An 8836-nucleotide genomic window follows, 5' to 3' on the forward strand; every position below is an offset into this window, starting at 1 on the left:
GGAGGTGGCAAGCCACCCTTTTCCGGTCGAGAACCATGGTCTCAGATTTGGAGGTGCTGATCCTCATCCCAGCTGCTTCACATTCGGCCGCGAACCTACCCAGCAAGAGCTTGTTATTTATTATTATTTGAGAAATGAAAATGACAGAAGGAAAGAATCGTGACCGTTTTTAAACTCAGCCGGTCAAAATGAAAACAGCCATGTCTAGCTAACCTCTAGTGCAGGTACTCTTTCTGCACCTGCTTGTAACTTCTATTGGCAGTGCCTTGCTGAATGAAGGCCCATCCAGAAATAAAAGCTGGCGCAGCGCCTGTGTTAGTGGAGTCATGTTTCTGGTAGCTACTTCTTACTTTTACTTGATTATAAACACGTTGAAGTAGTTTTGGACGAGGCTGCTTCGTCAGCGTGCCACTCATGACCAGGATAAGCCAACCGGAAACTTCTCCTGACTTGTCGGGCCTACAAGTCCTCAGGTCCTCTTACAGGAGACAAGACTTTTAACTTTACTATTTTAATAAATTGATTATTATTTGGTTTCATGAAGTCATGATCTGTTGATCTAAGGTGATCTAAGGTGTTTTAGTAGTCTTGACTGTTTCACTTAATGAATCATAATCGATTATTCTGGAAATAACGCTTTGTTTCAGATCTTAAATACACAAGTCTACTTATTGAATTTAATAATGATTTCTTATCAGTATATTCACATATTAAATCACTGTATTGATAAATGACTGTTTAATAGATTTGCTTCACATTAAGAGTAAGCCTCTTCTGAGGGATTTTGACAACACCCACTATTACACGTTCTAGATTCTGGTTCGTGTAAGTTTGTAAACAACCAATTTTATAAAACAGACATCACGTCCTCAGTGCTTTGGTTCTAGAACTGCCCAGTTAGGCCAACTGGGTCAGTGGCACAGGGAGCCATCCTTTGTGCAAAACTCCCAAACTCTTCAGGTGTGAACCGACGTCAGCAGAACCCGAGGTTATCTCTGATTGCTATAAGTGTTGTTTCCCTGGCCTTACCCAAACGACCTAGTTTCATCTTCAGTCAAATATTACAGGCTCAATGTTATTGATAATCCATATTTTTATGGAATGTAACATTTTATTGAATACCTTTATAGTCTATTGACAATTTAGTAAAAGTAACCGCTTACAGATCGCTTCATAAAGCTGCTCCTACTCAGGTGAAACGTTTTCGGTAGTACTGGAACGTCCGAGCTCTGTTTGTCTCCTGTGAGGTCGTAGACATCTACAGTGTTGATTGTAGACAACTTCTGAAAATACTGATCCCTGTCCTCCATCATGGCTTTATTTCTGTATGCGATGTGTTCATCCTTGTTCTTTTAATCCATCCTTTTCACTCTTGTTCTGCTTCAACTTCAGCTGCGACTTCCACTAGCAACGCGAGTCAGACACCCAAACCCAAAGTGGCGCTAAGGGGGTGTGGTTGACACGCAGGTCACAGGTCTGACACAGACCGATTGTGACGTCACAAGAAGGAAAATTAGCATAGAACAACCCACCCACCCATGTTGAGTCTCCACCTGCAAATATTTTTGAGGATCTGACTTTTCTTTTTCTGTGCTACACAAAGCTACGGCTAACCGCAAAGCAAAGTCCCGCATGAAGTGTTGGGTTGTTGGCTGCAAAGAATGACACGGATCTCTAAACTCAGTCCATTATTGAAAACCATCAGAGAACAGCGTGGCTTGGTCTCATGTTCGATGGCCGTGTCTCAGCATGTGAGGACTACTGTGAGGCAGGCTGCCCTTTCCTTGGTTCCACTGAATGGCGTGCTGCGGGTCGCTATGCTGTTGAGAACCTTGGACAGGACTGGACAGAGGAAGTGGATAAAGATGTATACCTCCTAATCCTGTCTGAGGGTTTTGTCCTAAATTAGACAGATTCAAATGGAAACAAACTCAGAGTCTTTTGTCACGGTCTGCCTTAAACATGCTAAGGAGACCGGGCAGCCTCCAGTTTTCTGTTTACAGGTGGCAACGAGCTCCAGCTGATCCTGATCTCACTAATCAGAGGGCCAGGGGATTTAAGGAGCGGTGTGACACAACTCCAGCGCCGGGCATATGTTGGGTAAACGTCTAACAGGTTTTTGTGATTGTGGGAACGTACAGGAAACGGTTGAACATGTTTTGTGTAGTTGTAGTAAGTATACTGTAATTAGGGGTGAATTTGTAGATAGGTTGAAGACTAAAGGATATGGCGTTTGGGATTTGAGAACGTTGTTGAATGGTAATAAATCCATTTATAAACTGGTGCTAGCGTTTCTTAGGAAAATTAAGGTATTTAACAGAATTTAGTATTTTTTTTTCTCTCCTCGCTCTGACTCACACTCCTGCACAGTAGGTGGCGGTAATGCACCTTAAGTTGGTTGCCACCCGCCATTTAAACAGACAGGAAGAAGAAGAACCCCAGCGCCGGTCGATACGCTCACCAAGGGTAGCTTCCAGCCAGTAAATTTCCTGAATTCCTGCGAACTTGTCCTGTGAAATCCTGTGTTTTTGTGTCTAGTTATCTCGCCTTACATCTTTAACCACGCCTGGAGTTGTATTCAATGTCTCACCGTTCAGGATCCTCTGGCCTCCACTCTCCACCGCCCGCCTTCCTGCCAACCCACACCCTGGACTCGTACTACCATCTCCTGGCTACCTCCACCTCAACCATCATTCCTGTCACCTCCCCTCTGCTGGACTTCACCCAGTTCACCACCGTTAAGACCTGGTCTATGACCGTAAGAACTGTTTTCCCCAAATAAGATTAATTCTCTTGGTTCTCTGGTTCTGGCACGTATTCACGATTGTTTGTTCTCTCGTTTTAGATTCCGGTTCCTTCCTGTTCCTGTTCTGTGGAGCAGCGCCTTAGTTTCCCTTATCCTCATTTACTAAAAAATGTATTTTACTTACCTGGTATTTGCGTGTGGTTCTTCATGTCCTGGGTTAAACAGCTTGCCCACAACATGACATCTTTACACATGGCACTCGCATTCACATTAGTTGCTGGTTTCCTTGAGCCCGTCTCCAGCCTCTGATGGAAGCTGTTCTTTCCTCTGGTCCTTCAGAGGTGGTGCTGTAACATGGCACCGCTGACCAGTGTTGGAAAAGTTACTTTTAAAAAGTAGTTAGTTACAAATTACTTTGTCAAAAAAGTAACTCTGTTACTGAGTTACAAGATTGTAAAAGTAACTAATTACCAAGAAAAATAACTACTTACTTTTTTCATTAACGAATGCAAGAAAAATGGGTTAATTGAACTTAATTTACTATAAATTACTACAGTAGTGAAACATGACTAATGACTGGAACATAATAAAATGTATGTCAAATGTTTTAAATAAACCTGAATAATTTAAATAAGCACTTAAAAGGAGGAACTACTAATAGGAACATTACACTTATCTAGACTATTAAAAGGTCACTGTGTGATATTTAACAAGACCCCAATCAGCTAAAATTTAAAATTGCAAATAGAAACACCTGTAAAGGTTCCCGAGCCTTTAAACGGTCTCTCAGTCTAGTTAAATTACAGAAATGAATGTAATTTTGCACCGTATTTTAATTTTTCCCGCTACACATAATTGTGTGTTTTTAGCAGCATTTCTGTTGCTGCTAATCTAGTAACGGTTAAATAAATAAATAAAAGCCTTTAAAATGACACCAGAAGAGGCACAAGCCTGATGGAGGACTTACATTTACTAACGTGGGTCAGACCCAACCACAGAAGAGCTGAAGCTGGGTGGTAAACACACACAGGTAGTTCTGATAACACCTGAGCTCCATGACGTCTGAGACTGATGCATCAGCGTTACAGCGGGACTAAAGACATGATCAGAAACAGGTTACAGCTGGATGATCTAGGAAGGTAGAAGATCAGGACGTCTGAGCGGTGAACAGGTGAGCGGATCTTCGGGACGTCCCGCTGTCACGCTAAGAAGGGCACGGCTGCAGATCCACACCTGCAGCCGTAGACTATCCATTGCATCTTCCTCGTTCTGGAGGAATCTGAAGGTGGTGAGTCATTCTGGCAGATTGTAATTAACACCGTGTCTCATGCAGGTGTTCTGACATTGTAAACCTCACACACAGAACATTGTGGATGTAACAAAATAAATCAAGAAATGATTCCCATCTGACCATTTTAGAATTATTATATTATTATATTAGCACAAGGCGCGTTGCAAGCTTTTCAAAAGTGTGGGGGATGTTGTCTGTGCCTAAAATAATTTCATGTTATTCATCTTGTTAGTTTAATTTCCATAATAGCGGAGCAGGTGCGAATTTTAGACGCGTCTCCGTTTTAAACATGTTTAAACTGTTCAGAATACAAATCCAGGCTCTGTCTCGTTAGATTGGTGCAACTACTGAATGAAACTTTACATTAAACCATGTTGAAGAGAAAAGGATCCGATTAAATCGTTTCCACTCATTTACAGTCAGGAAGTACAGCGCAGTGTGCGTGGCTCTGGGGTTAATCAGGTTTAGTTGTTTCTCTTTGCAACAATCTTCACAAGAAGGCAAACAAGTAAATGGCAGGTTACAGATATTTCCATTTGACTTTTATTTTGACGGGTAAACTCAAGAATGTTGGCTGTTTTGAAAGAATTACCCCGACACACACTGATGCACACACAGATGAGCTGACATTTTAATCGTTACGCACATCGCTGAGGTAACTAAATCAATCAAGAAATGATTCCCATCAGAACATCAGAGCTTTATTCTGGACACTGTGTTCAGCGCGGCTCGGAGCGCACACGGTGGACAGTGAGCTGAAGATCCAGAGGGGAGCGCAGCACAGTGCAGAACCACGGCGATGCGGTAAGATTTCCTCCCACTGAAGCGGTCTGGAAAGCCGGTCTCTCTGAGGGACGTGTCACCTGGAAAAATGTTCTCTGATTACGAAACTTTGGCTGAACAGCGCTTGTTCCCGTCTCTAATATGGAGACGCATGACGCATCCAGTCTGAGGCAGAATAGCTCTTCAGCTCAGAAAGCTCCTGTAGAGACATTTGATCACGCACAAAGTTTATGTGGAGCAGAAGCGGTCGGGCCACGGCAGGTGAAACGTTCCTAGTCTACATGAAGTGTAACATTAATATGTTACTGGACACGCTGGTCTGGTTGGTTAGACCAGTGTTTGATGCGGGAACACACACACACACACACACACACACACACACACACACACACACACACACACACACAGATTCAATAAGTGCACGCTGCACAAACTCCGGCGCGCCGTCAGACTGAAGACAGAAATGAGCGCTGCCTCCTCTGTGATAAAAACTTTTAAGGTTTTATAACATTTTTCATTCAAGGTCAAATTAAGATATTAGCTTCTATTTTGGGATGATGTATTAAAATTGAGTCGCTCCAGCCGCAGTAACTCCGAACCTGACCACAACTCATGTTACTGCAGCATTTGTTATTCCTGTCCGCGTGGCAGCGGATCGCAGATTCGGCCACACCATCAAACAGCAATAAGTCGGTCTGAGGCAAAAGTGAACCTCATGGCTATAGCTTTTCCATCTTTTCCCCTATAGACACTTGATTACACATAAGTAGGTGATCAGTTCAGGTTTATGCAGAGCAGAAGGAAGGAGAAACGTTCCTACTTTAGGAAAACTGTTAAATTGCATTGTTTATGTGCTACCTGGGCACTCTAAATATTTATTTAAAATTAAATCAAAGGAAATTGTAATGTATCGAATGTTTATTAATTACTATTTAAAAAATGAAAGTGATGGGGAAAAAGGTCAATCATATTTACCCTGTCTGTCGAGTGACTGTTTAGCTTGACATCTATATATATATATATATATATATATATATATATATATATATATATATATATATATATATATATATATATAGCCATGCCCTGGTGTGGGGGGCTGGGGGGTGCATCGACATGGTCGGGACATAAAAGGAGGTGCTCGGCTAAATAAGTTTGGGAACCACTGCCCTAAAACCTTCACATCTTCAGGTCTTACTGAATTCCATCAACTCTTAGAAATCTCAAAACTGTATTTTCTGACACTTATTTCACCGTAGTTGTATTTGTAATTCTCAAACAATTATCAAAGTAACTTTATTGTATTGTTGCTGTGATAACCAATAAATACTCACAATGTCTGACTTTGACCAACACACACACACACACACACACACACGCACACACACGCACACACACACACACACGCACACACACACACACACACACACACACACACACAGGTATCCTCGCTAGTATGATTTATAAGCTGATTCTGACCTGTGGGCACATGGCAGTTACTTTCATTTTCTTCTATATATTCTTCCCCTTGTCACCAAGGTCACTGGTGAGCCAAGCCCTCTGCAAGTTTCTTCCAGCACCCACCTCTTTAACCCTCCCTCCATCCTCCGGCCCTTTCTACCTCTTCGGCCTGATGGCCTCATGAATCATCCCGTCTTTCCCATTGAACTGCCTAACACCTCTTTCCCACCGCAGCCACTCGAACTTCCCCAATCCTTCTTCATTCCCACTAACAATTTGGTAATGAAATATTGATTTTTAGTTAGATTCAAATGGATGTTATTAACTTTGCATTGATAAATTGTTCTCTCTTCCTTCTTCGTCTCTACCTGTCTGTGTTTTTGAACAGAGTGCTGGTAGTAACACCTGGTTCACAATAAAGCCTGGAGTCCTGATTTGCTGTATGACCTACATTGCTCCTTTTAGAGGCCACTCCTCATTTACCTTCCATAGATACTCATTCTTTGGTCCTCACACAAAGCCTTCTAAGAAAAGCATTCAGCATACCACACACCTTGTTCAATGACATCATATTTTACTTCATGCACTAAATTAAAATAAAACTACAAGTTATGCTTGACATTGCAGCATCATCTATACCTCATACCAAACAACCTCCATAGCCCTACCAGAGCACAATACAACCTTCTGAGCTGTTGTCAGTAGGGTTGTCACGGTATGAAAATTTAACCTCACGGTTATTGTGACCAAAATTATCACGGTTTTCGGTATTATCGCGGTATTTTTTAAACGGTGTTGCATATGTTCAGAAAGCATTGATAGTCCTGTTCTACACAAACTGAAATAGTTCTGAAAAGGTTTAACAGTGTTTATTAAACCTAAAATAACACAAAGCCTTAGCAAAAGTGCAACTTTTCACAAGTAAAGGAACAAATAGCTTCTTTTTCTGGAACATGTTACAGTAGTCAGTGCAGGTTTAAATGATACAAATCCAAACATTCGAAACATAAACAATATGTAAACAAATCAAAGAAACACCACTTGTTTTCTCATATACTTGTTTTCTTCATTATCAAAATGAAAATCTAAAACTCCAGTCCACACTTGACTTGAGCACTGTACAAGTCAACCTTAAAAAATATGTATTTAAAATAAATAGCCACTTTAAACAAATTACTAAAATAACTACTACACTATGTAATCAAATCCAAATGTTCAAGTATAAATGGCATTGAATAAGTAAACAAATCCATGACAAGGAACTAATTGTATATTTCTCTTCATCATCAACAAATAAGATGCTTCATCCAGCAACAGGGTGTCCGTGACACGGTTTAAATGCTGGCAGAGGACGCTGCGGCGACTCGTTGCATTCTCCCTCAACCAAAAGTCCTCACGTCATGCATTTAAGCTAAAATGCTAATGTTAACTTACCTTGCACTGGCTGTAGAGACGTGGGTGATGGTCACGCAGATGTGCCATTAGATTTGAAGTGTTGCTGCCTTTTGCAGACACTTGTTTCCTGCACGTTCTGCAAACGGGATAGCCGTCTTCTATTAACTGTCCCTCAGCGTTTTTCAGAAATCCAAAACATGCCCATACTTCCGATTTAGTCTTCTTTGAGGGCTGATTGATGTCCTGGGCGCTGCCGTCTCCTCCTTCGGCCGTTATTTCAGCTTCAAAGTTTTGGTTGCAAACTAAAAAGTGCGTGTGCGCGGGAACTTCAGCAGAAGCGGACTCTTTTGTGAATGTATCTAGGGAAATAGGAGACGTGGTGCATGTAGAAAGATGGGAGCAAACACAAACAGAATTTTGAACATTGTAATTTAAATGGCATTAAAAGTATTTTATTGGATTATTAATAATAATGTATTCTTTAATCTTTGAATTAGCTCATATTTTCAGCAACATATTTTATAAGCATATTTTCTTCATGTTAACGAGTATTAAAATCAATCTTTGGCATTTTAAACGTTAAAAGGAAAAATGATAATACTGATCGAATCTGATAGCCTGAATGAACTGAAGCAACAAATCATGATGGACTCACCAAACAAACATGCTGCTTGTTGAATGTGATGTGTAGCCAAAGTGAGCTGATGGAGGCATGCTGCACGCTCTTCTTTTGCAGGACCAACACTATTACACCAACGATCTTTTATCTCCAAGTTTTCAAAATCAGATGGTTTTAAAAATCCTGCAGTGTGAACCGGTCGAGCAGCTGAGGCTGCCAGGCCCATGAACCCTAAAACTGAATCTATCTTCTGCTTATTTGTTGTTACCATAGAACAGTTTTACAAGCTTGCTAATGATTTGTATTTCGTTATCTCTATTTATGAGCAAGAGTGAGTCCCACGTTGGGCTATCTCATGTTTTTTTACAGGGTAAACATTCCAACTGAGCTCAATTCATTATGTCAAACGTTTTCTATCTAAGGTAAACCCGTAGACTGATACCGACTTGATGTGTCCTAGACTACAGAGACTTTAATTTTTTTTCCCTTTTTTAGTGAAATGTCTGCCCTTATAATACTTTGAATAAATGACAGTTTGAAG

Source organism: Nothobranchius furzeri, chromosome 9 (assembly GCF_043380555.1).
Source record: "Nothobranchius furzeri strain GRZ-AD chromosome 9, NfurGRZ-RIMD1, whole genome shotgun sequence".
NCBI lineage: Eukaryota > Metazoa > Chordata > Actinopteri > Cyprinodontiformes > Nothobranchiidae > Nothobranchius > Nothobranchius furzeri.